The sequence below is a fragment of the Astatotilapia calliptera genome, chromosome 13 (assembly GCF_964374335.1).
Source record: "Astatotilapia calliptera chromosome 13, fAstCal68.1, whole genome shotgun sequence".
NCBI lineage: Eukaryota > Metazoa > Chordata > Actinopteri > Cichliformes > Cichlidae > Astatotilapia > Astatotilapia calliptera.
The window spans coordinates 10,486,784-10,505,342 of NC_137434.1; the positions used below are offsets into that span (position 1 = coordinate 10,486,784).

General features: G+C 42.1%; 1 protein-coding gene across 2 annotated transcripts in view; it reads left to right on the top strand.

Annotated features, from left to right (window-relative positions):
* The first annotated feature begins 15,034 nt into the window (after positions 1 to 15,034).
* Positions 15,035 to 18,559, top strand: part of LOC113035388 (uncharacterized) — a 46,923-nt gene continuing 43,398 nt past the window's right edge. The window contains exon 1 of one of the 2 annotated variants that reach the window (XM_080287557.1): positions 15,035 to 15,194. The gene's annotated coding sequence lies outside the window, so the exon portion shown is untranslated. The remainder of the gene's footprint in view (positions 15,195 to 18,559) is intronic. The other variant, XM_080287558.1, reaches the window with a different exon arrangement.

Consider the following 18,559-nt stretch of genomic DNA (forward strand, 5'->3'; position numbering starts at 1 on the left):
CTGCGGTGAGTGGACTCCCTGCTGGGTGCTGTTGGGATGGGGCCACTCTGTGGTTAATTAGCGGGTAGTGATTTGGCCCCAAGAGGGCAAGGCCAGCCCACCAATGAGCTCACTTCCCCTTGTCTTCACACTCGCATGCACGGCCGCTCCCCGGCAATGAGTCAGCCCATGAGAGTGAGAGCACAAGAGGGAGAGCAAGAGACAGGAAGTAATTTTACCCACATTGGGCCCATCTCCAATCTTGTCGCCTGCCAACTCTAAGTAGTGTGATTACAGGCGAAACTGATTAAAACAAAACAACCCTAACCCCCCCTCCTCCCCACATGTACAGTACACATGGACTGTGACCCTCACCATCCCCTATACAGCACACACATACAAACACACACACAGTCAGCAGAAACAGGATGTTAGTAGGATCCTAGATGTGATCTTTTTAGACTCTAATGGCATCCTGATGGAACACAGGTGCCTCCTGAGAGTTGCAGCACTTAACGCTGAATACACATGAGATGACTCAGTGCCTGTTTTCCCGGTTTAATCATTTAATGATTATTATGTCTATAGGTATTTCCTCATGCTTATGCTTTGGTACTGCTTGGGAGCTTCGGTCTGGCCCTCTTTTACAGACAGAGTTAAAAGACTTGATAATAAAGTGATGAGAAAGCAGGTTTCTGTGGCAGCCACATAAACATGCGTCTGACTTTTAAAGGATTTTCCCTGAGACATCGGATGCAGGTGCTCTGCTGAGATCAAAGACTCCAAGTAAAACCTACTTAGTTTGAGAACTCCAAGAGAGCTGATTTATTCAGCCGTCCCACTGTAAAAATGCCCTGTAGTTTGGTTGAGAAGCTCCAGCTAATGATGCTGTATTCCTCCAGTTAAATAGGGTGATGCATTTTCTTTATTGGGGGAAAAAATGTTGGCACGGCTAATCTGCTTATCATCCGTGTGTGCATCAAAGTTGTGGGCATCGAGATGTGACATCTTAATGTCTACATTTTCTTTTTAACAATGTAGTGCATCATAGCACACATGGCTTTAATTGTGGGCTATGTGGTACTTAGGTACTGTAGTATTTTGATGCCTTCTCTATAACTGCCATGTGCTCAAGGCTGGCATGTAAAGTGAAAGAAATGTACTTAATTAACACAACAATGCCACACACTTGTTTTTCAGTGTGCCTCCAGTTACGCTGTCACACCAGCAACAGTTGTTTTTAATATGTAGACCAGAAAACTGGCTCACAAATGGACCAGTTCCAAAACACTGTGAACATTTACTGTTCACTCATCAAATCCACCAAACATGCAAGTCCAACCCAATGCACTGAACCATTGAGGGTGAGCAAGTCAGCCTACAAACAAATAAGGCTTTCACCCCATTGCCATGGAAACTGGGTGTTTTAGTGTGCAAGTCAAACACAATACAGTAAAAACAAGCTAGCTTAATACAAGTGAGTTGCAGCAGAGCAGAGTGTTTAATAACGGGGAGTTAAAAAGGTTCGAGACAATGACATGCGGAGCAGATTCGCTCGAACACAGGGTTCTTAACATGAAAAGCAAAGTCACAGTGAATGAGAAGTCTATCAGCAGCTAATCCCGTCCACATGTGTGGGTGCTCTGTTGAAATTCTGTATTGTGAAACTGTCCCTTTTTAAGAATGGCCAACTACAGCGATGTTGCATGAGAGTGTAACACTAAAAATATTACGTCAACACTGTAATCACGAAGAGCCTAAAGGAAATTATTCACATTATATGATCATAAGTCATTCGGTCCCAACCCTTCGGGTGATGCTGCAATGCCAAAAGTGACTTTCAATTTTGGCAATGACTGCAATTATGCTTGACCTGTCAATACATGCTTGGTTTTCCACTGAAAACCAAGCATGGCATTTACGACCGTAAATGCCATGCTTGGTTTTCAGGTTCTCAGCAAAGCTTGCTCTGCATTTACGACCGTAATGCAGAGGAAGCTTTCAGAAGAGCTTGACGGAAGACACCTGGCTATATGCTTTGTCCATTATTGCACATTTAATTAAACAAACTGTTCATTCACAGAGTTTTTGCTTGAAGCGAACATTTTGACTTCACCTACATATTACAAACTCATTCTCAGCAAAAAGAAAAATTTGCTTTGCGCTACTTTTAGGACTCTCCTCTTGGTTTGTTTTGCCAAGTACTTGAAGTCGGCTTCCGTGTGTACAGTTTCTCAATGATCATCTGTCAAAGTAGCCATAAATAACATTTATCCAGTGCTAAAGTAGCTTTTCCTCCTACGTGGTTTCAGTAGGGGATGTATGCCTTATGTAGACTTGCAACTCTGAACGTCTAGCATGCACAAACACATCTATAAATAAACACACATGCTTTACTTTTACCTGTTTGATGTCCACAAAACACTATGTAGGCAGATTTTGCTAAGAAATATGTACATGCACCTCTCATATCTGTATATTAGCATTAATGAAGCTGGACAGATTCCAGGCACTGCAACAATACTTGACATTGTACTCCACTGTACTATAGAGTGCTTCCGAGGATCACAGACCTCAACACTGCAAACACAGATCAGTCCCTATGGAGGACATGCACCCGGTCATTATGGAGCTTAAGGATCAGAGCACGGGTTTTGTTCCCTTGTCATGGCTGTTTAAGGCTGAAATCCCGTGTTTTCCCATGTGAGGTGCTCCTCACCTAAAACACCATCTAGTCCTATATCATGTCAACATACCACATGTAATGGTCACCTCAGAGATGAGTGGATTTTCTGCATGGTTTGTCCCCAATGCAGCCTCCTGTAACCGCTCGTATCCCTGCTGAGTGAATGTTTCACAGACCTCATCATAGGGAGTTGACGGAGGACAAAATAGAGCTTGTGCTACAACACCAACTACTTTGAAAGCAAGGGCAAACCAGAGGTGAAGCGCAGCTGTAAGCAATATGGGTAAATAGTATAAACAAAGCACTAAGTGCAAGTGCAAGGATTGAGTTTCTTGCTTTAACATGCATGTTACTACCTAGAAAAGAACACTGGAGACGGTGAAGGGTGGAGTGATTAAGCACCTCCATCCAGTGTGTAATCACCTGAGGAAACATGCAAAACCCTCAGCAGAGTATGCAGGGTCCCTGTATTATAATTTATTTTTTTGTTGTGTGTTCATGAACCACACAAAAATGACACGCTGCCTGTAATGATCATCTGCTACACCAAAACTCAGTATGCCAAAGTTTGCCAAACTATTTGTGAAATTTTAGCACAACTTACAGATTTATGCTCAAATTCAACACTCCACACGATGCTTTCCACACTGCCTCGCTCAGGACAATGCTGAGCGAGGCAGTGTGAGGTCAGACACACACAGAAAAGGTTAGTTCTTATTCCCTTTTTGTTTTCTACCGCCGTGCTTCTTTGATTTTTAATAAAAACCCCTTCAACTTATTTATCCTGACATGCATTATGTTGGGAATACGCACTCATATTTTACAAAATTTGGATACCTGTGAGTATGTGTTTCAAATGTTAGTCAAATGCTTTCATTTAATACTTGTACTAGTTGGTTGGACTTTTGTCTGGTATGATTTTGCAACTTAAACTAAAAAATGTGTACACTTTGGCAAGTGAACTACTAATTAACAATGCCCCAATAAACCATAAATAATCTAATAATACTTACCTACAGAAAACAGAAATGTAGTTATTACAGCTATATTACATTGTATAACATGGATCATTTGGGTAAAGGGCCCATTTTTTGTTATCTTTACACACCCATACATGGCTGATAAAAATCCTGCACGCAGTATTTGAATCAAGCATGTATGCACAGTGTCTCACACAGCACAATCTTGTGTACACAAATGTAACTTTCTCCCTCTCTCGAAAAGATTTAGTTTCTTTAAGAAAGCTGGAGCAATTTGATGATATTTAATTGTTATATATGAGATATACATGGGAATCTATGCAAAGCAGAACTTTAGCTCTTCTGCACCACAATAAGATCATCTTTACATGTCATTTTGTGCTGATTTCTATATAAAGCAATTAACTGCTATTATATAACTACTCAAATAGCAGCATTTAGAGTTGTATGTAAAATAAAGTGCAGTGGTGGTCACAACTATACATGCAAAATTTCATTATACATAATATTTAAGTAATTTTTGAGATGCAGTAGTTAGAACTGTTACCTCACAAGAGGAAGGTTTGGACTCCGCCTGCTGGCTGTGTCCTTGCTGTATGGAGTTTGCATGTGTGGATTCAGCTTTCCTGCCACAGTCCAAAGAAATGCATTTCAGGTTAACTGGTGATTCTGAATTGGTCAAAGCAGTGAATGTATGTGTGAATGATTGTCTGTCTCTTGTGACTTGTCCAGGGAGTAGCCCACCTGTTGCCTCATGACAGCTGGGATAGGCACCATCTAAATAAAATAAAAAACAGAGGATACCCTTAGTGATTGTTTAACAATAACTTAACCAAATTGCAGAAGCCATGTGGGAAAAAGTACACCCTTACTGCTTCCATGGTAATTAACAGAGCAAGTAGCAGCCAGGCTAATCAAATGCTAATCAGCAAGTGTGAGCGCCTCAATCAAAAGTTCTGTCAGTTTGCGGGTTTGGAGCATTCAGGTTTGTTGTAATAATGCCAAGATGGAAGTCCATCATTCTACAGTGAGAAGGTATATTCGCAAATTTACCCCAAGGTCAGACTGTGCAACACAAAAGCTAAATCACAAAGACTGAAAGTATGCTTATTTCTTAAGGTTACCAACAGAAAGCCCCTTCTTTCTAAAATGAACATTGTTTGCACAGTTTGCAATTTGAGAAGTTATATCCGAACAAACCAGAAGACCTCTGGAATAATGTCCTTCGGACGGTGAGAAGTGGAGGTGTTTGGCGGTAATACACAGTGTCACATTTAGTGCAACCTAAACACACCACAAGCACCACATTTCAGATGTCAAGCACAGTGAGGAATGCTGATTTGGGCTTGTTTTGCAGCCACAAGACCTGGACACCTTGCATTTATTCAGTTGACCATAAACTCCTCTGTATACCAAATGTGAACCCATCTGTGTGATAGCTAGAGCTTGGCACAAACTGCAATAGGACAGTGATCCCAAGCAAAGCAGCAAGACTACAACAGAATGACTGAAAAATGTAAAGAATTAAGGTGTTGCAGTGGGCCAGTCAAAATTCAGATCACAACCCGATTGAAATGCTTTCTCGGGACCTTAAAAGTGCTCTGCATAAATGCCTGCAAACCTCAAAAAAGTGAAGCAGCATTATACCACGAGGTATAACAGATTGATACAGCCGATCAGAAAAAGCAATTAAACAATTCAAAGTTATTGCTGCTAAAAGTGGTTCTACAAGCTACTGAATCATGGGGGGCGCTTCACTTGTTTTTCACAAGAATGCATAGTCATGTCGAAACTTTGCGTTTCACATGACTCATCCATGACCAACATAAAATCACCAGTGACTCCAACATGCATGACTTTGGAATATGGGAGTAAACCTCAGCACCTGGTGGAAACCTACTCAGGCACAGAGAAAACATGCAAACTCTGCAAACTTAAAGAGGTTTTGAACCAGGAACCCACATGCTGTGAGTAGACAGTGCTAACCAATGCACCATTGTGCCACCCATACACATTTATGTCTTTGGTGATGACGTTCAATGATACCAACAAGTGACATTACTCTTGGTAAATAAAGGTGAACTTTATTGTGTTTATAACATATGTAGTTGTTTTGTAACTACATTACTGCAGTCCGGTTACACTGGCTTCTCATCTCTGAGAATAAGAAAAAAGGGGGTTTTATTGCCTGAATGACCAGTGGCCTCAAATGGGATGTAATGACAAACATTCAAGCTTATTTCTCAATTGTGAAACATATACTCAGAGTCCAGGCCTAATAGCCTAAAAGACTGGACTTGGCCACAGCCACTAATTTGTAGTATAGTGGCCATTAGTGAGAGACAGCAGCCAGCTGCGGTGAACTGCTGCTTATCTGGCGGTAATGAGAAGTAACATGGGTGTAATGCGGTTCCATGTGCACATATTTGTCTCCACATCCAGAATGTCTCTTGACTCTCCCCCTCTCTCCATTCTCCCTCTGTCAAATAAATCCTCTGTGGCTGTTTTTGAAAAATCCATCCACCTTTTTTTTCTGCCAAGCATTCTTTCTCCCTCTCTCTTTCTCCTATTCCTCATTAAAATGCTGAAAAAAAAAAGAAAGCATGTTCGGTGTGAGCTAAGAGGCCCCCTCGCTCAGTTGTGGGAAGCGAACGCTTTATGTAGGGAGGTCTCACCCAGGGAGAGAAGACACCCACATTCAACGCACACATAGATCAGAGACCAACGGTGTTTTTTGTTTTTGTTTTTTCGGGTGATGCTCAAGGTGGCAGATGAACAGAGGAGCAGCGGGACTCCTGATGGGACGCTTGTGATGGAGGGGAGAAGGAGAGAGGAATAGCCCAAGGAGACACGGTGCTTGTCTGGCCTGTTTCCCGGCCTCCCGTGTTGGAGCATGAAAAGGAGCAGGTCGTTTACACCCCAGTGAAAAAGCCACCATAGCCACAGCAACACCTGGATGTTATTTAGGCTAATGGACTTGGGGCTTACTCAATAGTAATCAAGTGGAAGGGGGTGGCGGCACAGGCTTCTGGCTGCGTTTCATGAGTCACCTTTCTCCAGGAAAAACTTTTCGCAGCTATTTTCTCTCCTACCTGCGCTCCCTCCCCGTGTGTCCTTATCGCTCCTCACCCTCTCACCTCATGTGTTTATTTTATTTTGCACAGAGCTGTGTTATGACAAGGCCTTCACTCCCCGGATGTATGCAGTCAGTGCTTGTGTCATGCCCTTATGAGGTATGAGGGCCCTCACAGCTCTACCAGCCCCACCCGGCCTGCCCTTCCCAGGCAGAGAGAGCGGAGAGGAGGGGCTGGAGGAGGTTGGAGGGGGTGACTCCTGCTCATACCCTGTCCTGTTCTGCCTGGTGTTGATGGAAACTTAACACACAACCACACAAATGCTAGATTCAACTGACAAAAGCCATTTTTATAGCTTTTGTTGTCCTCACGGACAGTTGAAAATGCTTATGTGGGACTTCCTGGGTCAGTCTGTTTACCTGTCTGGCTGCCCGTCTTACCTCATTCATCCAGGCTTCAGAAGGTTTGAGGATTGCTTACCATCCATCACAGAATCCCACAAGCCTTTAGCTGAAGTCATGTAAAGCTCAATACAACCATGAAATAGTTTATCACACAGAGACTCATTTATCCTCTGCTGGCTCTTTACATTCAAACCACCAGAGGGTCATTTTTTTGTGCACTCCTCTGCTATGGAGTGTTTTCTATTAGTGAGTTTTATTCACAGTGAAAACTTTGTGTCTCTTTTTATCCTTTCTTTGTTCGCTATGAAATCCGCTTCATTTGTCATACCATGTAAGAATCTCAGGACACAAAGAGCAGATGCAAAGGGGATTTCCTTGCACACAGCATAGTCTGAGTGAATTTAAATGGAAGTTTTGAGGTGAAATAATCCCCCGGGACTGTGCTGAAAACATCTTTAGTTTTTCAGGTTTTCTTTCAGTTTTTCAGAGAGTTAACCGTTTGATCTCGAAAACAAAGATGCCACCCAAGACATGCCGCCTGGCATTGACTCTGCAAAGAGGAAATAACACGGGGCTGCACATGAAAAATAAACCCAGTACGATAAAACTTGTCAAATGTGTTTCCATGTGTCTCATCTTTTCTCCCTTTTTCTAACAGTTCAAACGTGAAAAAGCCCTAAGCAAAATGTTACATTTCAACATTTTTCCATTCTTTAATTTTCACCACAAAGCCTGACATGTTTTAAGAGGTGCAATCTAATATTGCCTGAACTCCAGGACCTACCACAAAGATCTCTGGGTAAATGGGAGGGAAGGAAGTGCACAGACAGGAGGACGGGTGTGGATGGAAAAGTGCGCAGTAACTTGGCTGCAGCACACCCTTAAGTAACAACACATGGCAGTGGAGGAATTCCACATTCATGGACACTCTACATGAGCGCGGATGCGACGGGCTGACCAGGCTGCTTGCAGCAAGTGGCTGCCGGGTGCCGAATGGGAAGCCGATAAGGCTCTGCCGTACCTAATTCCTTTCCATGTTCTCATCCTTGGTAGGCATCACAATGGGCATGATTCATGGGGGTAATTCCGCCTGCTACTGACTTGGCTCCTGTCTGCATTTGGGAAGAATGTGACCTCACAATATATCTCTTTCAGGCCCATCCCTGTCTGAATTCGACCAGCCTCTCCTTGAAGCCCTCTTCTGTTAGAGACTGCAGAGTGAGGACAAGGGAATGCAGCAGAAAGGCGAGGAAGAGAGGCTAAACTAAGGGGGAAAAAAATTTGCAAACATACTCCTCCTTCCCCACCTTCTCTCTTCCGACATCACTCTCCTTCCCAATGTAATACCTAAATGATGTGCAGCGAGGAGGGTAATTTAAAAGTATGAAAATGAAAGTCAGCCACTGTGACAACCACAGAGACAAGCCCTGATTGCACAGGGGAAGTTGTAGGTGTGATGCCTGTTTCATGTTTCCATATATAAACCCGCAGAAACGACCACACGTCTAGCCCGGGTAATGATCAGAAGTAGAGCGTGTGATGCAACAGTGTTTTGTAACATGAGCCCTCTAGTGCTTAAGCAAACTGCAATCATCGCGGGTAATTATTTAGCTGTATTAGGTCATTTGAAGCTCAGTTAATTCCTGGTTACATTCCATCTGTCACAGACACAAAGGCTCTTGTCTTTATCTGCAGTCAGTGCTGAAATATAAATTACACTGCAGAGTGGCTCGGGCAAAAGTAAGCTTACAATGGAAGGAACATAAAAGTGTAGAATCACAGTCGTTGCCAACAGCAAGTTAAAAAACAAACATGTGGTGTGCAAATGCCTTAAAAAAAATCATAAGGATTTAAGAGTATCCTTTAATGTTCCAGCCGAGCGGGTTGTGCATTTCCAACTGGATTAATTGAGCATCCAGCAAACGAGGCACAAGTTTGTCTCCTGACTGACTCAGACAAAAAAAACACTGAAAAAAGCGTGAGCAAGAACATCTTTTAATGAGCAAATTTATCCTCTAAAGTACAATATATGGAATGTGGGAGGCATAATTTTAGTCACCAATTTCTCTGTCTGGTTGTAGCCTGCAGAAATATCAGTTATTCTACCTTTTCTTTAAAAAAAAAAGTTGAATAATGCCTCAGCGGTCCTATAAATCTCCCTTTTCTTCATACAACTTACCTCTACCCTGTTTAACTCCGCTTCAGGGGAAAATGACTTTACAGACCTGCACTGACATCAAACGGCTGTACGGTACAATCTGGCACAAGTAACGGCACGCACACACTGTCGCACGTGTAAAAAGGGCGTTGACACCTACATACACGTTCATAAGCAGAGGTGGTTTTGTCATGTCACCCTCCTTAACATCTTGCTACAGGCTGCCTCATAGGAGGAGAAAATATGGTGTGATGTCACTTCTGGCATGGCCCCGGTGTCTGAAAGCTTTTTATGCGCCGCCCCAGTGAATGAGAGGCAGACATTACTCAGAATAAGAGTGGAGACTATCTGTTCTCCACAGTTAAAGCTGCTATTTGTTAGCGTGGACCTCTGCCAGAGTCGGGCCACTGTCTGTTGACTGCTGATCAACACAATGCAGATCAGATCACCGAGACTCCATAAAACATCTTTAGCATTTAACTCTGCCATACATTCAAACGTCTTCCTTGTCGCTCTCATTGGCAGGGCCGTGCTCGCTCCACCAGCACCACTGGCACTCTCAAAGCAGCCTGGCGGCACCCCCTTAAAGCCACCAAGGGGGTTAGTCATAATAGAGTTTCATCTGGCCATCAATCTTCATTCTCTCTCCCTGTGAGCAGCACAGGACCACGTCTTGTGTTGCAGTTAAAAGCCTTGGAACCGCTGTTCCAGCCCTGCGATAAATTGATTGCTCTATACGGCCTGTGGCGAATGCTAGGAGATCCTGATCCATACTTGCAGTTTGTCACTGTGCATTAGGAACAGGCGAGGGGATTCCCAAAGCCTGACTCATAAGGCAAGCACCTTTCAAATAGAATTTAGCAAAAGACAGTCAAGTGGAAATGTAAATTGCACACTCATTTAAAACGTTTGGGATTTTTGCATTTATGTTTGAGAGGAAAAACAAAAGCCAGAGGCATTTCAAGCAAACAACGTGACAGCAGTTAAAAGAAATAGACTGCTGAAGGACCAGTGAAATAATAGATTTTGGGCAATTCATCAAACGCACGCACTCCCTGCTTTTCATCACTGTGAGCAGCAAAGGGAAACTCTCACCCAATTCTACTCCTTTTTCATGTTACTTCCAACTTTTTCCCCCTCAATTATGTTTTTTTTTTTTAAATATTCACAAAAATGCACTAAAGTTATTACCCATTACAACTGTCGCAATTATGATTCTTATGCACATAGGACCCTTTTTTTTGTGCTGACATGCACTTTTTCCTTGCTCAAACATTTCACTTTAAATCAGCATTACCTTATCATGCAAAATAGTGCAGCGGCCTTCAACTTTAGACCAGATATCCTTGTTGCATCTCATAGATCCTCAGCATCCCATCCCAATTGCCAGCACTACTGAAGGGCGTGCTTACTTCCACTCATGAGAAAGTGAAGAGAAGCACAGAGTTGACATTCGGCTAAATCCATTCACTGTTTCTATTTCTGTGCAACGTCTAGACATAAAAACATTTTGCTAGGAACCAAAAGCCACAGCTGGGTTATGCAAAGCTGGACTAGACTCAGATCCTTCAAAAACACTGCACTACATGTTAAATTAAAGCAAGTGTCTGTTATTGATTTTCCTGTCAAGCACCTTGCTGGGTGTATATTTTAACTCCCCAGATAAAATGTAGTTGATGAAGTCATGTGTTTACCTCCTATAATGTCTTTGTACTAGGGAAAAAGATTGTCTGCCGTCATAAAATGTTTATATTAGTGTCTTTTATTGGATGTTCCTTGTATACATAATTGTTCGCAGCATCATAAAAAACATGGCCAACAAAGTGCAAATTACAGGGTTTGTGGGGGTACTGACCACCTATTTTCCACACTCCAAGTCACAGCATCTGTAAACAAAGTAAATGTGTTGAGCCATCAACACACACCCAAAAGGGTGACCGCACATGATGTCATTCCAAGGCTAATGAACATTTGGAGCTGAGGGCCAAGCTGTGCATTCAATTAAAAACGAGGTTCTTGTTATTATTTGAATATAAAGCTGTTGTGTTTTTGGCACAATTAACAGAGTGCACGAACACAAAGAATCAAAATTAAGCGAAACAGAGCACAAAATTCCATTTCATGGAAAAAAACAACATGTTTAATACTTGCCTATCTTTACTAATCTCGTTTGCATCTGCTCAAACCAGCTATTACCATGAAAGGAAAGCTTTCTAGTATGAAAAGCTAATGTCTCAGTCACAATGAAATAATTTGGGTTATTTTTAAAGAAGCCTGTGTGATTCATCAATGTGATGATGCATCACTTCCCTTTGGGGACTTCCTCAGCTTCCTACATCTGCTGAGTGAATCTCAAATGTCAGCATTGTCAACTCTGTGCTTCCCCATGTTTGTGTTCATGTGTAGCACAGTGGGTGCCTGATATATTTCAGGAGAGAAGGACTGTCATTGGACACGTCAGCACCTCAGTATGCTGCAAAAGGAGCGCTTGCGTGATTGACAAACGGCATCTGAAATAATCCTCCCCCGGAGCTTTTGCTGGAATTCAGGGGAGTGTGTCACAGAATGCTGGAAATCAATCGAATAACAGGACTCATACTTTATGGAGAGACTTGCAAGGTGTACCGAGGTGAGAAAAACAGCAGGACTTTAAACAGCTAGCTGTATCGGTTGCGTCAAGTGCAACATTATGAATGCTTTTGCAAGTATAAGTCGTCGAGTGTGGAATATAAAGGATGCTTTCTCCCATGGAAAAGCCATAGCTATCATGATGTCACTCACTGGATTGTGAAGTCCTGATCTGAATATGTTTTTGCTCATAAATGTCGTAACAGTTTATGAAATACTCATACGTGTTTATATGCTTACGTGTTCACAGAAAAAGTATTTCACAATTAGGGCTATGATTCAGCAGCTCCAACATTAAGACACTTAACATCAGATCTTTGAACTTAATTAAGCAGGCAGATGTTCAATAGATATTATTTACCATGGCCCCTGTTATAATGTAGGCCTGACCCGGGAATTTTATGGTGCTGTACAACCTGGGCATTAAAGGCTACTGCTATATTTTTAAACTGTATGTACATACATGTGTGCGAGAGAATGCTGTTTTACTGTAAATGTGTTTTACAGACATTTATGAGAAATGTGAAGTTGCCTGCACTGAACAAAAGAGATGGACATATATTTTGGACATGGCATGGACTTCTAAGTATTTATTGACTGAAGTCCGAGGTAAGACCACGTGCTTAGTTTGTGGAGAGCAGATTGCTGTTTAGAAGGATTACAGTATGAATCGCCATTAGGCATAAAAGATGCAGGGAAATGCAAGAACTTGACTGATGCAGAGCTGGAACGGATATCTGAACCTTTGCAATAAAAGCTTTAAAGCTTGTAAAGCTTTTTTTTTTTTTTTAAATGAAGCTTCACACATCCATGGATCAATCAAGAATAGCTTTATGAATTCCCAAAGAATGCCACCCTGATATATTTCCTTAAAAAAAAAGAAAAAGAAAATGGGCCACTCTCCTAACGAATCATAACAAGACTGATCAATGACACTGCAAATAATCTGACAATAAATTTGAACTTTTTCCTCCTTGGCTCTGGATTACCGCGTTGATGTTCGCGTCTCAGGCCAGTAGCTAATTTTTGAACGTGAGATAGCAAAAGAATTTGAGATTATTGAGGAGCTGGCAGCAATGAAAGGGACTAAGATGGGAAATGACTTGTTCGTGGATGTAAGTGCATACTTTGAGGCAGAAATAGGACTAAACTGGCAGGTGTTACAACTGATGGCTGTCTAAATCTGGCAGGGAAAAATATCTGACTTCTGAAGTGGTTGCAGTACAAAATGACTGAAATGATCCCAGAACTGAAACTGGTATTTTTGTATTGTATTATGCACCAGGTGGTCCTGTGTAAGCTAAATAGCTGCTAAATAGGGATGATGGCAGAGGTTGCTTCCTGTTAAAAGGGAATTGTTAGGGTTTCTAATATTGTAGGGTTTACCTTACAATATAAAGTACCTCGAGGCACAACTGTTGTTATGAATTGGTGCCATATAAACAAAAAGAAACTGAATCTAATTTAATTAAAGCATAATCTACTCTTTGTAGTAGCTTTTTCATGTGGCCCACCACAGCAATCCCAGCTTGTCAACTCTGTGTGCTTTGGATTAATTGCTCGCCCTTGTCTGGAAAGACAATTAGTACAGAAATGCCTAACAAATAATTTTATTATGATGGCATAAAAATAAAGGCCAAAGGATAACAAAAAACATTTAACCACTTAACTAAAAGGTTGGGGACTAGCCAATATGAAACTGCCATTGCTAACAGAAGCTTTCTGTTAAAAATATATTCCAAAATCCTAAAATAAAGAAATGTTTAAAAGGTCTGTCATTGTTTCTGTTCAAAGTCACAACTGAAAAATAAGCAAACAAATCATTTGCAGGTAAACTGCTGTATTTGACATTAAACAGATACTCTATTATGACAAATGTCTTTGCTCCAACAGAGAAAATTCTTTTTCCTCTAAAAAGGAAACATACTGATGCAAACAACCTGTTTCAGCACACCAGTAATGACTGAGAGTTTAGTCTTGATTAAAATAAGTCTAAATTGGTCCAGTCTCTGATACCACAAATGGGAACAAAATACACAAAGCGTAAGCAGGAAGAAAAAGCCTCCATTAGCCTTCGCTGCAGCCACTGATGATTGATATGATAGCAAGCCCATTCAAACTGCAAATTTTACACATGATTGAGGCTCTATTGGATGTAATGAAATGGCCTTCCTGAATATTGCACTTGAGTGACTGTGTTACCACCAGTACAATAGCTGCTATTATAGTTTTGGGTCTTCAACCCATTTTTCATTGTACCAGGTCCAGTGTGTTATTAGCGCAGAACTCAGAGTGAACCCGCGCGGCTTTGGTTTCTTGCTGTTACGGATGTGACCGTTCTCTCCACTGGGAGCAATTCATAGTGTTAATTGACCACCGCAATCACTCAGCAGATTTATGGAAAGTCTGAAGGGTCACAGGAGACTTCCAGGGGAGACTATCCAGGGAGCAGGGCTAGCCTCTGAGCTGCAGCTGGGGGAATTTCTAGGCTTTCTAAGTACATTCATAAACTCCCTGCCTTTCTTCAGTGACCCCGGAGGAAATTTACATTATATAGAAGAACTGTATTTAAACAGGCCATAAAAGAAATGAAATAATCTTGTGGGTGTCCTTGTGTGGGAATGTTGCATTATAGCAACACTTTAATAATGGCGCAGCAGCAGTTATGATGAAGAAATCTGAAAAACAAACACAAAATCTATTATCTTCAAATACAGACATGACCCAGTTTGTTTCTATTTTTCATCCGCTCATCCAGATGTGCATAATTCACTGGGGGGGAGGAGCTGTAACACTGACAGACTGGGTGTGGGCATTGGGGCCCATCTGGCCGACTATAATCAGCTTTAAAACAAAAAAACAAAAAACGGTGCTACAGACAAATGAAGGATACAAGGCGCATGTAGAAAACCAAGGTTTCAAGCTACAGTAGCCAACATCCTCTTGAATCTGGATTCAAGATCCAATGTGCAATGTTGACACGGGGCAGTGAAAGGATGGGCCCTGGTTTTGAGTACTGAAACAATAGAAATGGTTTTGTTCATTGTTTATTCTCCAGTGCAGTGTGTCAGTATGTCAGCGTATTAGTTTGAACAAATGCATCTGGACACTCTTAATACTGTTTAATCCCCTCTGTCAGCCGGCCAGGGTTGTCCTCGTGCAAACACACCATCTCCAGTGTGTCTCTTGTCTTCAAACAGAGAAAGTAAGCATCCAATAACATATTCCTCGTGTTCCACAGCTGAACTTCACACTCGTGGAATAGCTGTTTTTGTTCATATTAAGGTAAGAGTGAACCTTCCGTTTCATTTTAATGCACTCGTCTTTCGTTTCTTGACTCAGGGCTTGTGTAGAGTGTTCAGAAGGAGCGCTTCTCCTTCTAAAAGGCTACTAATGCTGGCTTAATTTTGAATTTACTGGGTTGTTTTTGTGGACTGAATGGTTAGGAAATTGCTCCTACAGTTTAACATGGAGCAGTTAAGATTAATTGCCTTAGGCGTGCCAATAATTTTACAGTTATTATGTGATAAGCTCTATCACTTCTTCTGATGAAATGTGTTACAGCTTTTTTTGGTGAGAGTTGCCCAGCCATGATGATTTACAAGAGCTAGAAGTCTGTGTTTTGCTGTGTGGAGTCTAAACGCCATGCTCGCTTGCAGAAAAAGGCAGTACTAATGGGTTTGTGTTACATTACTAAATCAACTCGAGCTGTGAAGCGGCTCCCAGCAAACCTTTATGATCCATTAACCACCAGGGACGGTTTTGCCAGGGCCTCGGTGCCAGCTGGCAGAAACTGATGGGCCCATATCATAAGCAACCCCTGCCAGCGATAGCTTTACTGAGGTTTGCAGAACTCCCCCCACCGTTCTCTCGAGCTGATTACATACATGTTGTTTTCTCATTAGCCAAGGCTCCACGTGGTCCTGTCTCATGGAAATGTTTGATGGAACGAAGGTAAATGCGCTGTGTACAATGTGTTAGACTTGATGTCTGCAGACAGCTCGGGAAGGGAGACAAGTCTGTGGAGTGGTTTGAGTTTGGGTGGAGACAGCAGCATTTACTGTAGAACTGCAGACAAATATGCATGGACCCCACCCTAGGCTAGTGATCAACTCCTCTGTCATCAGTGTCTTTATCATGCAGACAGAGATTGATATCCAAGGATCAGATTCCCTGGGATTCCTCCTGCAAAAGAAAGTCCCATTTTTCAAACATTTGGAAACATGAAAGGTTTCTGTAGCACCGCTCGACTGTTTTATTGTGTTACCCGTGAAAGCTGGCAGCGCTCTGCAATATCTACACACAAATGAACGCCTCGTTTTCCAAGTTGCTTTTTGACATTTATCAGTGCACGGCTCCTTTCTGAATATCCTTAATGAAATCTTTATGACTTTTTTTTTTTTTAAGTTATGAGGCTGTTACAGTTAAATGCTGAAATCTTTTGAATTTGCAAAGCCTTTTCTCCCGAGTACACTTGTATCTTAGGGGTTTGTGGATGACTAATCGTCTAATGTTTCATGGCTCATGTTTTTAATGGGTGAGTAAAGGCAAGAACAAAAGAGAGTAGAACTATGCAAAAAAATAAAATAAATAAACTCGACTAAAGGATGACAAAAGCGTGGGATTTTCTTTACATTGTAAAAGGTAATCATATGGATTGCATGTAATCCCACTGCATGTAATATCTCTATTTTTTTCAAAATCGTACTCTTTGCTCGGAAGTGAATGTGATCTACCTACACGCCCATGGTTTCCAAACTGCATTTGTTTTATGACTCTTCAGTCAGATGGATGCAGGGGAATTCCAGGAAACAGAACTTTTATCAGAGTTTTAAAACATTAGCAAGCCAGAGCGAAGGCTGTTAAACTAACATGCATTCATTGAGTAGACACTGTTATCTAGGTCACAGGTAAATGAGATAGGCAAATCAGAGATCCCCTCCTCCTTTAGAATGAGGCACTTTCACTGGGTTGGCTACCGAGCAAGGAGAGGTGGAGCAGAGGGTCATGGTGGGCATGAGCAATAGAGACTAACAACAATACTTCAAAGCCTCTTTGTATTTTGGTTTGTATTTGATCCATTGTCTCTGATGCTCTTTAGGGACCACCGCTAACAAGGCATCGTCTTACTCGGGTTGACAGAGTTTTGTATAGCTAAGATTCCCTGAGAGATTAGGTTCAGGTGAACCTCGGGGTTAGAACAGAGTGGGCAGAAAAGGGAGTTCATCATTGTTGTAGGCTGTGTCTGCCAGAATAGAGGACAGTTTGATACCAATGTTTAAATGGCAGCTTCAGAGTTTTATACGCATTAGAAGTTGTAATTGATGAACACTTTTGAACACTTTTGTTCAAGTACGAAAAATGTGCGACGCAGAACCCCCCCCCCCAATAGATAAGCAAAATGACTGTTTCTTTATCTCGTAGGGATTGTAAATCCCTTTTAGAGGATTATCACAACGGCCCATTTTATTCCTCACCAGATTTTCCCTCCTCCATAATTGCCATTTGCGTCTATCTCTCTTTCTCCCTCTCTCTCTCAGTGGCAAAATTGATGGGTGGAATATCTTGAGAAATATGCGAATAAAAGCCAAAGAAGGAAACATCTCAGAGGCACACCACAATGAATGAGAATTTGAAGGATGCTAATTAAACAATGTCATGATTTATTGTCAGTAACAAAACATTTACTGTTTCAATCCCAAAGGCTCGGCTTCCTGGAAAATGTAGCATTTGGTCACAGCTTTGTTAACTTATTCGCTTCAGTTTGGGTTGCACTGAGGGTTTCGGGAAAAAAAAACCCTCCTGACAGCCAGTATAATATGACCTAGATTATAGCCTCTGTGCCTGCTTTTGCCATTTTTACATCAATAAAGTTTTATTACGCTGTATTTGGATTTATACAAACATTCAAGGTAAGTGATTAATTAGCAACCCCCGAACACCAAACGAGTTTAATCATGCAGCGAGTTTTAGCCATTACAAGCTGTCAGAGTTTTCTTATCTTGACAACAACTCTAAACTGTTTACTGCTTGTAAAACTGTTGTGTAGCCTCACACGTTTTAATTGAAAAGGCTTCCTAGAAAGCCTCCCTACATCGACATGTGCAGCTCCCCGGGTTCAGAGCGCAGGCTTTTGGCTGGCTCGTGAATGGACAGGACAGAGATGTTATCTGGCCTTAGGGAGGATGTTTGCGGAGTGGGAGTGGAAGGGCTGTGGGGCTTCAGTGTGCTAATGCAACTAAGAGCCAGGAAGGCAGAGTGTTGACTCTGCAGATTTCAGCCAGCTACTGATGGCTACGGGGCTAAATACTGACCCCATGGACTAATAAAGAAAATCACCTCGGGCACGAGCCGCAGGGGTCAGAGGTAATGGCGTGGCTGCGAAAAACAGAGGCCGCAGCTTTCGATGACGACTCTGCCTAATTGAAATGACAGTTGAAGACCAGTGGGGGTAACAGTGTTTATTTACGTCTTTGTTACGCGGTGAGCAAGCACAAAGATATGCCGGGCCTGGCCATCGATGACATCGCTCCTGTATGCTGTCTGGCTCCGGGATCTCTGCGCTAGTACAATAAGGACTTCCTGTCTGCCATCAGATTCCCCGGCATTCGACCCAGGCCCCGGAATGAGGCGAGGCGGAGCCGTGGATG